Source organism: Sturnus vulgaris, unplaced genomic scaffold (assembly GCF_052056855.1).
Source record: "Sturnus vulgaris isolate bStuVul1 unplaced genomic scaffold, bStuVul1.hap1 Scaffold_179, whole genome shotgun sequence".
NCBI classification, from domain to species: Eukaryota; Metazoa; Chordata; class Aves; order Passeriformes; family Sturnidae; genus Sturnus; species Sturnus vulgaris.
Genome location: NW_028276107.1, coordinates 27,501 through 42,500, shown reverse-complemented (window position 1 = coordinate 42,500; position 15,000 = coordinate 27,501).

Below are 15,000 nucleotides of genomic sequence, written 5' to 3'. Positions count from 1 at the left end.
AATGCTGGGTAGACCTGTTGCCCTCGGCCGGCCTTTGGACGTGGCGGCCTAATGCTGGGTAGACCTGTTGCCCTCGGCCGGCCGTGTTACCGGCCGGCCTAATGCTGGGTAGACCTGTTGCCCTCGGCCGGCCTTTGGACGTGGCGGCCGAATGCTGGGTAGACCTGTTGCCCTCGGCCGGCCTTTGGACGTGGCGGCCGAATGCTGGGTAGACCTGTTGCCCTCGGCCGGCCTTTGGACGTGGCGGCCGAATGCTGGGTAGACCTGTTGCCCTCGGCCGGCCTTTGGACGTGGCGGCCTAATGCTGGGTAGACCTGTTGCCCTCGGCCGGCCGTGTTACCGGCCGGCCTAATGCTGGGTAGACCTGTTGCCCTCGGCCGGCCTTTGGACGTGGCGGCCGAATGCTGGGTAGACCTGTTGCCCTCGGCCGGCCTTTGGACGTGGCGGCCTAATGCTGGGTAGACCTGTTGCCCTCGGCCGGCCTTTGGACGTGGCGGCCGAATGCTGGGTAGACCTGTTGCCCTCGGCCGGCAGTGTTACCGGCCGGCCTAATGCTGGGTAGACCTGTTGCCCTCGGCCCGCCGTGTTACCGGCCAGCCGAATGCTGGGTAGACCTGTTGCCCTCGGCCGGCCTTTGTACGTGGTGGCCGAATGCTGGGTAGACCTGTTGCCCTCGGCCGGCCTTTGGACGTGGCGGCCTAATGCTGGGTAGACCTGTTGCCCTCGGCCGGCCTTTGGACGTGGCGGCCTAATGCTGGGTAGACCTGTTGCCCTCGGCCGGCCTTTGTACCTGACGGCCGAATGCTGGGTAGACCTGTTGCCCTCGGCCGGCCGTGTTACCGGCCAGCCGAATGCTGGGTAGACCTGTTGCCCTCGGCCGGCCTTTGTACCTGACGGCCGAATGCTGGGTAGACCTGTTGCCCTCTGCCGGCCGTCTTTCCGGCTGGCCTAATGCTGGGTAGACCTGTTGCCCTCGGCCGGCCCTGGTACCGGCCGGCATAATGCTGGGTAGACCTGTTGCCCTCGGCCGGTCTTTGTCTCTGGCCACCCGCGGCGTGGTAGTCCTGTTACCGTCGGCCGGCCTTGCAGCCCGGCCGCCGCGCGATGGCGCCCCGTCTCTTCCATCGGACGCGCGGCCCCCTTGTCGTCTCTGCAGCGGCGAGCACGCCTTCGGCGGTCGGCCTGCACGTCCGGCATGACCGCGGGCACTGGCAGCCCAGCAGGCAGCCCTGCTCTCGCGTCTTCTTCCCCCCGGCGAAAGGCGGGGCGTGAAGGCGGGCGACTTTCGGTCCCAGCCGTGCCCAGGTGTCCCTGCCGGCTCCGTGCGCCAGCATCCACTGGCGAGCTCCGCCGGCCTCTTCCCCAGCCGCGGCCCCTGTCCGCTCCGCCGTCATGGTGCCGGCACCCCACTTCCCCAAGCGCTCCCCGACAGGAGCAGGCAGCGTTGTCGCGCCCCCTCCCCGTGCTCGAATGGACCGCGGCCCTGCTCCGGGCTTCATTTCTGCAGCGCGCTCGCTCGCTCGCTCGCTCGCTCGCGCGCTCCCTCCCTCCCCCCCCCCTCCCCCCTCCCCCCGGCCGCCCACCCGCCGCGCTGCCGCCCTGCCGCAGGCTTGAGCGGCGCCGGGGCGGAGGAGGAAGGAACGCCACCAAAGCAAAAGGCTCCGAGAAAGCTGAACAGAGAGCTTCTTTGACCAGGGACAGACGGCGCCAATCATCCCGCCGCCATCCCTGCTTGTGCACCAGGCTCTCCGCCTGCCGACCTCGGCATCAGCCTCCCGCCGCCGCCGTGTAAACTGCCCGGTGGGACCGTGGGCGGGGGCAGGAAGAGGCTGAAAGTGCTGCCAGGGAGGCTGATGGCGGAGGGCGGGGTCGCCCCCAACCGACAATGGGCAGGGCCCGAGGCAGTCTGAAAGCGCTGCCAGGGAGGCTGATGGCGGAGGGCGGGGTCGCCCCCAACCGACAATGGGCAGGGCCCGAGGCAGTCTGAAAGCGCTGCCAGGGAGGCTGAGGGCGGGGGGCGGGGCGCCCCCAACCGACAATGGGCAGGGCCCGAGGCAGTCTGAAAGCGCTGCCAGGGAGGCTGAGGGCGGGGGGCGGGGCGCCCCCAGCCGACAATGGGCAGGGGCCCGAGAGAGTCTGAAAGCGCTGCCAGGGAGGCTGACGGCGGGGGGCAGGGCGCCCCCAGCCGACAATGGGCAGGGGCGGGGAAAGTCTGAAAGCGCTGCATGGGAGGTTGATGGCGGAGGGCGGGCTCGCCCCCAGCGTTAATGGGTGGCTGCGGAAGACGGGGCAGGGACAGGGAGAGGGCAGGCGGCTTCGTGCCGGCCCCGGGCGCCTCGACAGCGAGCCCTCACGGCCCCCCAAACCCGCGCCGAGGCCCCAAGAGCTCTGCAGACCTTCCGCGGAAGAACCGGCCCGAAAGCGGCCACCCGCTTGCCGACGGCGGCGCCGGTCGCCTCGATGCAGCCGCCTCCGTGGGGCGGGAAGGGGCAGGGCGAGTTGTGCCAGGGCGCGGCGGCTTTGGGCCGAGTTTCGCTGCACGTACGTGCTTCCCCTGGCTGTGCTGCGGCCCGTGAGGTTCTGTTTTGTGGTGGGGGGGGGCTCTGTAGGTAGGGTCTCTGGGGGACGGGGGAGGAGGCGTGGGGTAGGGAGGACGCCGTTTGGGGGGGTCAGTGTGTCAGCAGGGCGAGAACCGGGCACAGGCCCTCCGTCAGCTCGGCTGTGGGCCCAAAGGGATCACAAATAAGATTTGGCAAGAGTTTTGTTTTCCGGAAAAGATTTTCTTTCCGAGTAAATAGAAGAGGCAATCATTCAAAAAAGGCAAAGAGGAAATGAAACAAATCAAATCAAATCAAAACAAAACAAAACAAAACGAAATAAAATAAAATAATAAAATGAAATGAAAAGAAATGAAATGAAATGAAATGATGAAATAAAATGTTGTCGAAAATATGTCTTGGTCTTGAAATCGATTCTGCCGGGCGGGGCAAGGCTGCTGGAGCACTTGGGCTCCGGAGCGTTAAGAGGCTGTGGGGTTTCCCCGGCTCCGAGATGGTACAAGGATGCCTCGTCTACCCGGATCCGCGAAACGTGGCCCGTCCCGCGGCGGCCAGGTCGACGCGGCTCCGGGGCCGGTGGGGTGGGACCGCCGTCGCCGGCGAAGGCGCAGCGGCGGCGGCCGTGGCCGCGACGACCAGGTCTACACGACTCCGGGAAACTTGGCCGGTCCCGCGGCGGCCAGGTCTACTGGGCTCCGGGATGGGCGGCCGCCGTGGCCGCGGCGACCAGGTCTACCCGCCTCCGGGACCGGCGGCGTGGGTCCGCCGTCGAGGGCGAGGGCGCTGCGACGGCCGCGGCGACCGGGTCTACCTAGCTCCGGTGCGACCCGGGCTGCGTGCAGCATGGCGAAGGTAGACCTGTGGTCCGCATCACGGCGTGGGCAGACCTGGTGTCCGCAGCATGGAGCGGGTAGACATGTTGTCCGCCGCATGGAGTGGGTAGACCTGTTGTCCGCGTAATGGAGTAGTTAGACCTGGTGTCCGCAGCTTGGAGTGGGTAGACCTGTTGTCCGCAGCAAGCCGTGGGTAGACCTGGTGTCCGCAGCATGCCCTGGGTAGACCTGGTGTCCGCAGCTTGGTAGACCTGTTGCCCGTTTCATGGCTGGGTAGACCTGGTGTCCGCAGCAAGCCGTGGGTAGACCTGGTGTCCGCAGCTTGGTAGACCTGTTGCCCGTTTCATGGCTGGGTAGACCTGTTGTCCGCAGCATTGAGTTGGTAGACCTGGTGTCCGCAGCATGCCCTGGGTAGACCTGGTGTCCGCAGCTTGGTAGACCTGTTGCCCGTTTCATGGCTGGGTAGACCTGTTGTCCGCAGCATTGAGTGGGTAGACCTGGTGTCCGCAGCATGCCCTGGGTAGACCTGGTGTCCGCAGCTTGGTAGACCTGTTGCCCGTTTCATGGCTGGGTAGACCTGGTGTCCGCAGCAAGCCGTGAGTAGACCTGTTGCCCGTTTCATGGCTGGGTAGACCTGGTGTCCGCAGCATGCCCTGGGTAGACCTGGTGTCCGCAGCTTGGTAGACCTGTTGCCCGTTTCATGGCTGGGTAGACCTGTTGTCCGCAGCAAGCCGTGGGTAGACCTGGTGTCCGCAGCTTGGTAGACCTGTTGCCCGTTTCATGGCTGGGTAGACCTGGTGTCCGCAGCTTGGTAGACCTGTTGCCCGTTTCATGGCTGGGTAGACCTGGTGTCCGCAGCAAGCCGTGAGTAGACCTGTTGCCCGTTTCATGGCTGGGTAGACCTGTTGTCCGCAGCAAGCCGTGAGTAGACCTGTTGCCCGTTTCATGGCTGGGTAGACCTGTTGTCCGCAGCATGCCCTGGGTAGACGTGGTGTCCGCAGCTTGGTAGACCTGTTGCCCGTTTCATGGCTGGGTAGACCTGGTGTCCGCAGCATTGAGTTGGTAGACCTGGTGTCCGCTACATACCCTGGGTAGACCTGGTGTCCGCAGCTTGGTAGACCTGTTGCCCGTTTCATGGCTGGGTAGACCTGGTGTCCGCAGCATTGAGTTGGTAGACCTGGTGTCCGCAGCATGCCCTGGGTAGACCTGTTGTCCGCAGCTTGGTAGACCTGTTGCCCGATTCATGGCTGGGTAGACCTGGTGTCCGCAGCAAGCCGTGAGTAGACCTGTTGCCCGTTTCATGGCTGGGTAGACCTGGTGTCCGCAGCATGCCCTGGGTAGACCTGGTGTCCGCAGCTTGGTAGACCTGTTGCCCGTTTCATGGCTGGGTAGACCTGGTGTCCGCAGCAAGCCGTGAGTAGACCTGTTGCCCGTTTCATGGCTGGGTAGACCTGGTGTCCGCAGCATGCCCTGGGTAGACCTGGTGTCCGCAGCTTGGTAGACCTGTTGCCCGTTTCATGGCTGGGTAGACCTGGTGTCCGCAGCATGCCCTGGGTAGACCTGGTGTCCGCAGCTTGGTAGACCTGTTGCCCGTTTCATGGCTGGGTAGACCTGGTGTCCGCAGCATTGAGTTGGTAGACCTGGTGTCCGCAGCAAGCCGTGGGTAGACCTGGTGTCCGCAGCTTGGTAGACCTGTTGCCCGTTTCATGGCTGGGTAGACCTGTTGTCCGCAGCATTGAGTTGGTAGACCTGTTGCCCGTTTCATGGCTGGGTAGACCTGGTGTCCGCAGCTTGGTAGACCTGTTGCCCGTTTCATGGCTGGGTAGACTTGGTGTCCGCAGCAAGCCGTGAGTAGACCTGGTGCCCGTTTCATGGCTGGGTAGACCTGGTGTCCGCAGCAAGCCGTGGGTAGACCTGGTGTCCGCAGCTTGGTAGACCTGTTGCCCGATTCATGGCTGGGTAGACCTGTTGTCCGCAGCATTGAGTGGGTAGACCTGGTGTCCGCAGCATGCCCTGGGTAGACCTGGTGTCCGCAGCTTGGTAGACCTGTTGCCCGTTTCATGGCTGGGTAGACCTGGTGTCCGCAGCAAGCCGTGGGTAGACCTGGTGTCCGCAGCATGCCCTGGGTAGACCTGGTGTCCGCAGCTTGGTAGACCTGTTGCCCGTTTCATGGCTGGGTAGACCTGTTGTCCGCAGCATTGAGTTGGTAGACCTGTTGCCCGTTTCATGGCTGGGTAGACCTGGTGTCCGCAGCAAGCCGTGAGTAGACCTGTTGCCCGTTTCATGGCTGGGTAGACCTGTTGTCCGCAGCATGCCCTGGGTAGACCTGGTGTCCGCAGCTTGGTAGACCTGTTGCCCGTTTCATGGCTGGGTAGACCTGTTGTCCGCAGCAAGCCGTGGGTAGACCTGGTGTCCGCAGCATGCCCTGGGTAGACCTGGTGTCCGCAGCTTGGTAGACCTGTTGCCCGTTTCATGGCTGGGTAGACCTGGTGTCCGCAGCAAGCCGTGGGTAGACCTGGTGTCCGCAGCATGCCCTGGGTAGACCTGGTGTCCGCAGCTTGGTAGACCTGTTGCCCGTTTCATGGCTGGGTAGACCTGGTGTCCGCAGCAAGCCGTGAGTAGACCTGTTGCCCGTTTCATGGCTGGGTAGACCTGTTGTCCGCAGCATGCCCTGGGTAGACCTGTTGTCCGCAGCTTGGTAGACCTGTTGCCCGTTTCATGGCTGGGTAGACCTGTTGTCCGCAGCAAGCCGTGAGTAGACCTGTTGCCCGTTTCATGGCTGGGTAGACCTGGTGTCCGCAGCATGCCCTGGGTAGACCTGGTGTCCGCAGCTTGGTAGACCTGTTGCCCGTTTCATGGCTGGGTAGACCTGTTGTCCGCAGCAAGCCGTGGGTAGACCTGGTGTCCGCAGCTTGGTAGACCTGTTGCCCGATTCATGCCTGGGTAGACCTGTTGTCCGCAGCAAGCCGTGGGTAGACCTGGTGTCCGCAGCTTGGTAGACCTGTTGCCCGTTTCATGGCTGGGTAGACCTGGTGTCCGCAGCATTGAGTTGGTAGACCTGGTGTCCGCAGCAAGCCGTGGGTAGACCTGGTGTCCGCAGCTTGGTAGACCTGTTGCCCGTTTCATGGCTGGGTAGACCTGTTGTCCGCAGCATTGAGTTGGTAGACCTGTTGCCCGTTTCATGGCTGGGTAGACCTGTTGTCCGCAGCTTGGTAGACCTGTTGCCCGTTTCATGGCTGGGTAGACCTGGTGTCCGCAGCAAGCCGTGAGTAGACCTGTTGCCCGTTTCATGGCTGGGTAGACCTGTTGTCCGCAGCAAGCCGTGGGTAGACCTGGTGTCCGCAGCTTGGTAGACCTGTTGCCCGATTCATGGCTGGGTAGACCTGTTGTCCGCAGCATTGAGTGGGTAGACCTGGTGTCCGCAGCATGCCCTGGGTAGACCTGTTGCCCGCAGCATTGAGTTGGTAGACCTGTTGCCCGTTTCATGGCTGGGTAGACCTGGTGTCCGCAGCATTGAGTTGGTAGACCTGGTGTCCGCAGCATGCCCTGGGTAGACCTGGTGTCCGCAGCTTGGTAGACCTGTTGCCCGTTTCATGCCTGGGTAGACCTGTTGTCCGCAGCAAGCCGTGGGTAGACCTGGTGTCCGCAGCATGCCCTGGGTAGACCTGGTGTCCGCAGCTTGGTAGACCTGTTGCCCGTTTCATGGCTGGGTAGACCTGTTGTCCGCAGCATTGAGTTGGTAGACCTGTTGCCCGTTTCATGGCTGGGTAGACCTGGTGTCCGCAGCATTGAGTGAGTAGACCTGTTGCCCGTTTCATGGCTGGGTAGACCTGGTGTCCGCAGCTTGGTAGACCTGTTGCCCGTTTCATGGCTGGGTAGACCTGGTGTCCGCAGCATGCCCTGGGTAGACCTGGTGTCCGCAGCTTGGTAGACCTGTTGCCCGTTTCATGGCTGGGTAGACCTGGTGTCCGCAGCAAGCCGTGGGTAGACCTGGTGTCCGCAGCTTGGTAGACCTGTTGCCCGTTTCATGGCTGGGTAGACCTGTTGTCCGCAGCATTGAGTTGGTAGACCTGTTGTCCGCAGCAAGCCGTGGGTAGACCTGGTGTCCGCAGCATGCCCTGGGTAGACCTGGTGTCCGCAGCTTGGTAGACCTCTTGCCCGTTTCATGGCTGGGTAGACCTGTTGTCCGCAGCAAGCCGTGGGTAGACCTGGTGTCCGCAGCATGCCCTGGGTAGACCTGGTGTCCGCAGCTTGGTAGACCTGTTGCCCGTTTCATGGCTGGGTAGACCTGGTGTCCGCAGCAAGCCGTGAGTAGACCTGTTGCCCGTTTCATGGCTGGGTAGACCTGGTGTCCGCAGCATGCCCTGGGTAGACCTGGTGTCCGCAGCTTGGTAGACCTATTGCCCGTTTCATGGCTGGGTAGACCTGGTGTCCGCAGCAAGCCGTGAGTAGACCTGTTGCCCGTTTCATGGCTGGGTAGACCTGGTGTCCGCAGCATGCCCTGGGTAGACCTGGTGTCCGCAGCTTGGTAGACCTGTTGCCCGTTTCATGGCTGGGTAGACCTGGTGTCCGCAGCAAGCCGTGGGTAGACCTGGTGTCCGCAGCTTGGTAGACCTGTTGCCCGATTCATGCCTGGGTAGACCTGTTGTCCGCAGCAAGCCGTGGGTAGACCTGGTGTCCGCAGCTTGGTAGACCTGTTGCCCGATTCATGCCTGGGTAGACCTGTTGCCCGCAGCATTGAGTTGGTAGACCTGTTGCCCGTTTCATGGCTGGGTAGACCTGGTGTCCGCAGCATTGAGTTGGTAGACCTGGTGTCCGCAGCATGCCCTGGGTAGACCTGGTGTCCGCAGCTTGGTAGACCTGTTGCCCGTTTCATGGCTGGGTAGACCTGGTGTCCGCAGCATGCCCTGGGTAGACCTGGTGTCCGCAGCTTGGTAGACCTGTTGCCCGTTTCATGGCTGGGTAGACCTGTTGTCCGCTGCAAGCCGTGAGTAGACCTGTTGCCCGTTTCATGGCTGGGTAGACCTGGTGTCCGCAGCATGCCCTGGGTAGACCTGGTGTCCGCAGCTTGGTAGACCTGTTGCCCGTTTCATGGCTGGGTAGACCTGTTGTCCGCAGCATTGAGTGGGTAGACCTGTTGCCCGTTTCATGGCTGGGTAGACCTGTTGTCCGCAGCAAGCCGTGGGTAGACCTGGTGTCCGGAGCTTGGTAGACCTGTTGCCCGATTCATGCCTGGGTAGACCTGTTGTCCGCAGCAAGCCGTGGGTAGACCTGGTGTCCGCAGCATGCCCTGGGTAGACCTGGTGTCCGCAGCTTGGTAGACCTGTTGCCCGTTTCATGGCTGGGTAGACCTGGTGTCCGCAGCAAGCCGTGAGTAGACCTGTTGCCCGTTTCATGGCTGGGTAGACCTGGTGTCCGCAGCATGCCCTGGGTAGACCTGGTGTCCGCAGCTTGGTTGACCTGTTGCCCGTTTCATGGCTGGGTAGACCTGTTGTCCGCAGCAAGCCGTGGGTAGACCTGGTGTCCGCAGCATGCCCTGGGTAGACCTGGTGTCCGCAGCCTGGTAGACCTGTTGCCCGTTTCATGGCTGGGTAGACCTGGTGTCCGCAGCAAGCCGTGGGTAGACCTGGTGTCCGCAGCATGCCCTGGGTAGACCTGGTGTCCGCAGCTTGGTAGACCTGTTGCCCGTTTCATGGCTGGGTAGACCTGGTGTCCGCAGCAAGCCGTGAGTAGACCTGTTGCCCGTTTCATGGCTGGGTAGACCTGTTGTCCGCAGCATGCCCTGGGTAGACCTGTTGTCCGCAGCTTGGTAGACCTGTTGCCCGTTTCATGGCTGGGTAGGCCTGGTGTCCGCAGCATGCCCTGGGTAGACCTGGTGTCCGCAGCTTGGTAGACCTGTTGCCCGTTTCATGGCTGGGTAGACCTGGTGTCCGCAGCAAGCCGTGGGTAGACCTGGTGTCCGCAGCTTGGTAGACCTGTTGCCCGATTCATGCCTGGGTAGACCTGTTGTCCGCAGCATTGAGTGGGTAGACCTGGTGTCCGCAGCTTGGTAGACCTGTTGCCCGTTTCATGGCTGGGTAGACCTGTTGTCCGCAGCATTGAGTTGGTAGACCTGTTGCCCGTTTCATGGCTGGGTAGACCTGGTGTCCGCAGCATTGAGTGAGTAGACCTGTTGCCCGTTTCATGGCTGGGTAGACCTGTTGTCCGCAGCTTGGTAGACCTGTTGCCCGTTTCATGGCTGGGTAGACCTGGTGTCCGCAGCATGCCCTGGGTAGACCTGGTGTCCGCAGCTTGGTAGACCTGTTGCCCGTTTCATGGCTGGGTAGACCTGGTGTCCGCAGCATTGAGTTGGTAGACCTGTTGTCCGCAGCAAGCCGTGGGTAGACCTGGTGTCCGCAGCATGCCCTGGGTAGACCTGGTGTCCGCAGCTTGGTAGACCTGTTGCCCGATTCATGCCTGGGTAGACCTGTTGTCCGCAGCATTGAGTGGGTAGACCTGGTGTCCGCAGCATGCCCTGGGTAGACCTGGTGTCCGCAGCTTGGTAGACCTGTTGCCCGTTTCATGGCTGGGTAGACCTGGTGTCCGCAGCAAGCCGTGAGTAGACCTGTTGCCCGTTTCATGGCTGGGTAGACCTGGTGTCCGCAGCATGCCCTGGGTAGACCTGGTGTCCGCAGCTTGGTAGACCTGTTGCCCGTTTCATGGCTGGGTAGACCTGGTGTCCGCAGCAAGCCGTGAGTAGACCTGTTGCCCGTTTCATGGCTGGGTAGACCTGGTGTCCGCAGCATGCCCTGGGTAGACCTGGTGTCCGCAGCTTGGTAGACCTGTTGCCCGTTTCATGGCTGGGTAGACCTGTTGTCCGCAGCAAGCCGTGGGTAGACCTGGTGTCCGGAGCTTGGTAGACCTGTTGCCCGATTCATGCCTGGGTAGACCTGTTGTCCGCAGCATTGAGTGGGTAGACCTGGTGTCCGCAGCATGCCCTGGGTAGACCTGGTGTCCGCAGCTTGGTAGACCTGTTGCCCGTTTCATGGCTGGGTAGACCTGTTGTCCGCAGCAAGCCGTGAGTAGACCTGTTGCCCGTTTCATGGCTGGGTAGACCTGGTGTCCGCAGCATGCCCTGGGTAGACCTGGTGTCCGCAGCTTGGTAGACCTGTTGCCCGTTTCATGGCTGGGTAGACCTGTTGTCCGCAGCAAGCCGTGGGTAGACCTGGTGTCCGGAGCTTGGTAGACCTGTTGCCCGATTCATGCCTGGGTAGACCTGTTGTCCGCAGCATTGAGTGGGTAGACCTGGTGTCCGCAGCATGCCCTGGGTAGACCTGTTGTCCGCAGCTTGGTAGACCTGTTGCCCGTTTCATGGCTGGGTAGACCTGTTGTCCGCAGCAAGCCGTGAGTAGACCTGTTGCCCGTTTCATGGCTGGGTAGACCTGTTGTCCGCAGCATGCCCTGGGTAGACCTGGTGTCCGCAGCTTGGTAGACCTGTTGCCCGTTTCATGGCTGGGTAGACCTGGTGTCCGCAGCAAGCCGTGGGTAGACCTGGTGTCCGCAGCATGCCCTGGGTAGACCTGGTGTCCGCAGCTTGGTAGACCTGTTGCCCGTTTCATGGCTGGGTAGACCTGTTGTCCGCAGCAAGCCGTGGGTAGACCTGGTGTCCGGAGCTTGGTAGACCTGTTGCCCGATTCATGCCTGGGTAGACCTGTTGTCCGCAGCATTGAGTGGGTAGACCTGGTGTCCGCAGCATGCCCTGGGTAGACCTGGTGTCCGCAGCTTGGTAGACCTGTTGCCCGTTTCATGGCTGGGTAGACCTGGTGTCCGCAGCAAGCCGTGAGTAGACCTGTTGCCCGTTTCATGGCTGGGTAGACCTGGTGTCCGCAGCATGCCCTGGGTAGACCTGGTGTCCGCAGCTTGGTAGACCTGTTGCCCGTTTCATGGCTGGGTAGACCTGTTGTCCGCAGCAAGCCGTGGGTAGACCTGGTGTCCGGAGCTTGGTAGACCTGTTGCCCGATTCATGCCTGGGTAGACCTGTTGTCCGCAGCATTGAGTGGGTAGACCTGGTGTCCGCAGCATGCCCTGGGTAGACCTGGTGTCCGCAGCTTGGTAGACCTGTTGCCCGTTTCATGGCTGGGTAGACCTGGTGTCCGCAGCAAGCCGTGAGTAGACCTGTTGCCCGTTTCATGGCTGGGTAGACCTGGTGTCCGCAGCATGCCCTGGGTAGACCTGGTGTCCGCAGCTTGGTAGACCTGTTGCCCGTTTCATGGCTGGGTAGACCTGTTGTCCGCAGCAAGCCGTGGGTAGACCTGGTGTCCGGAGCTTGGTAGACCTGTTGCCCGATTCATGCCTGGGTAGACCTGTTGTCCGCAGCATTGAGTGGGTAGACCTGGTGTCCGCAGCATGCCCTGGGTAGACCTGTTGTCCGCAGCTTGGTAGACCTGTTGCCCGTTTCATGGCTGGGTAGACCTGTTGTCCGCAGCAAGCCGTGAGTAGACCTGTTGCCCGTTTCATGGCTGGGTAGACCTGGTGTCCGCAGCATGCCCTGGGTAGACCTGGTGTCCGCAGCTTGGTAGACCTGTTGCCCGTTTCATGGCTGGGTAGACCTGGTGTCCGCAGCAAGCCGTGGGTAGACCTGGTGTCCGCAGCATGCCCTGGGTAGACCTGGTGTCCGCAGCTTGGTAGACCTGTTGCCCGTTTCATGGCTGGGTAGACCTGGTGTCCGCAGCAAGCCGTGGGTAGACCTGGTGTCCGCAGCATGCCCTGGGTAGACCTGGTGTCCGCAGCTTGGTAGACCTGTTGCCCGTTTCATGGCTGGGTAGACCTGGTGTCCGCAGCAAGCCGTGGGTAGACCTGGTGTCCGGAGCTTGGTAGACCTGTTGCCCGATTCATGCCTGGGTAGACCTGTTGTCCGCAGCATTGAGTGGGTAGACCTGGTGTCCGCAGCATGCCCTGGGTAGACCTGGTGTCCGCAGCTTGGTAGACCTGTTGCCCGTTTCATGGCTGGGTAGACCTGTTGTCCGCAGCAAGCCGTGGGTAGACCTGGTGTCCGGAGCTTGGTAGACCTGTTGCCCGATTCATGCCTGGGTAGACCTGTTGTCCGCAGCATTGAGTGGGTAGACCTGGTGTCCGCAGCATGCCCTGGGTAGACCTGTTGTCCGCAGCTTGGTAGACCTGTTGCCCGTTTCATGGCTGGGTAGACCTGTTGTCCGCAGCAAGCCGTGAGTAGACCTGTTGCCCGTTTCATGGCTGGGTAGACCTGGTGTCCGCAGCATGCCCTGGGTAGACCTGGTGTCCGCAGCTTGGTAGACCTGTTGCCCGTTTCATGGCTGGGTAGACCTGTTGTCCGCAGCAAGCCGTGGGTAGACCTGGTGTCCGCAGCATGCCCTGGGTAGACCTGGTGTCCGCAGCTTGGTAGACCTGTTGCCCGTTTCATGGCTGGGTAGACCTGGTGTCCGCAGCAAGCCGTGGGTAGACCTGGTGTCCGCAGCATGCCCTGGGTAGACCTGGTGTCCGCAGCTTGGTAGACCTGTTGCCCGTTTCATGGCTGGGTAGACCTGTTGTCCGCAGCAAGCCGTGGGTAGACCTGGTGTCCGCAGCATGCCCTGGGTAGACCTGGTGTCCGCAGCTTGGTAGACCTGTTGCCCGTTTCATGCCCTGGGTAGACCTGTTGTCCGCAGCTGGGTAGACCTGTTGTCCGCAGCAAGCCGTGGGTAGACCTGGTGTCCGCAGCATGCCCTGGGTAGACCTGGTGTCCGCAGCTTGGTAGACCTGTTGCCCGTTTCATGGCTGGGTAGACCTGGTGTCCGCAGCAAGCCGTGGGTAGACCTGGTGTCCGCAGCATGCCCTGGGTAGACCTGGTGTCCGCAGCTTGGTAGACCTGTTGCCCGTTTCATGGCTGGGTAGACCTGGTGTCCGCAGCAAGCCGTGGGTAGACCTGGTGTCCGCAGCATGCCCTGGGTAGACCTGGTGTCCGCAGCTTGGTAGACCTGTTGCCCGTTTCATGGCTGGGTAGACCTGGTGTCCGCAGCAAGCCGTGGGTAGACCTGGTGTCCGGAGCTTGGTAGACCTGTTGCCCGATTCATGCCTGGGTAGACCTGTTGTCCGCAGCATTGAGTGGGTAGACCTGGTGTCCGCAGCATGCCCTGGGTAGACCTGTTGTCCGCAGCTTGGTAGACCTGTTGCCCGTTTCATGGCTGGGTAGACCTGTTGTCCGCAGCAAGCCGTGGGTAGACCTGGTGTCCGGAGCTTGGTAGACCTGTTGCCCGATTCATGCCTGGGTAGACCTGTTGTCCGCAGCATTGAGTGGGTAGACCTGGTGTCCGCAGCATGCCCTGGGTAGACCTGTTGTCCGCAGCTTGGTAGACCTGTTGCCCGTTTCATGGCTGGGTAGACCTGTTGTCCGCAGCAAGCCGTGAGTAGACCTGTTGCCCGTTTCATGGCTGGGTAGACCTGGTGTCCGCAGCATGCCCTGGGTAGACCTGGTGTCCGCAGCTTGGTAGACCTGTTGCCCGTTTCATGGCTGGGTAGACCTGTTGTCCGCAGCATTGAGTGGGTAGACCTGGTGTCCGCAGCATGCCCTGGGTAGACCTGGTGTCCGCAGCTTGGTAGACCTGTTGCCCGTTTCATGGCTGGGTAGACCTGGTGTCCGCAGCAAGCCGTGGGTAGACCTGGTGTCCGCAGCATGCCCTGGGTAGACCTGGTGTCCGCAGCTTGGTAGACCTGTTGCCCGTTTCATGGCTGGGTAGACCTGTTGTCCGCAGCAAGCCGTGGGTAGACCTGGTGTCCGCAGCATGCCCTGGGTAGACCTGGTGTCCGCAGCTTGGTAGACCTGTTGCCCGTTTCATGCCCTGGGTAGACCTGTTGTCCGCAGCTGGGTAGACCTGTTGTCCGCAGCAAGCCGTGGGTAGACCTGGTGTCCGCAGCATGCCCTGGGTAGACCTGGTGTCCGCAGCTTGGTAGACCTGTTGCCCGTTTCATGGCTGGGTAGACCTGTTGTCCGCAGCAAGCCGTCGGTAGACCTGTTGCCCGTTTCATGGCTGGTAGACCTGTTGTCCGCCGCCGGCCTGGAAGTACTCCAAGGGGTCGCTGTTTCTCGCTGCCTCCGGCTATGTCATCGTAGAAGGCGGCGTGCGCCACTGCGCCCCCTCGGTCACGTACATCGGTTCTCTTTCCGGCCTCCGCCGCTTCGGGCCCATCTGTCCGTATTATGGGAACGAGGTGACGGGCCGTATCCCCACAGGCTGTTGCCGTGCCTGTGTCCGTGGCGGAGAAGGGCGGACGCGCGTGCGGTCGCCAGGGCCAGAAGAACACCGCCGATGTCGGGGCGAGTCGCGTGGCTTCGTCCGGCTTCCCGTCTTACCCAGTTCGACTGGGACAGGTTAGCCCAGAGAGAGAGACCGATGCGATCCGAGAGCCGCTCCCCGGCCCAGGCGAGGCTGCGTGCTCAGTCGGGGGAGAAGCGAGAAAGCCCCCAGAGAGACCGATGCGATCCGAGAGCCGCTCCCCGGCCCAGGCCGAGGCTGCGTGTTCAGTCCGGGGGAGAAGCGAGAAAGCCCCCAGAGAGAGCGATGCGATCCGAGAGCCACCGCGCTCCCCCGGCCCAGGCGAGGCTGCGTTGTTCCAGG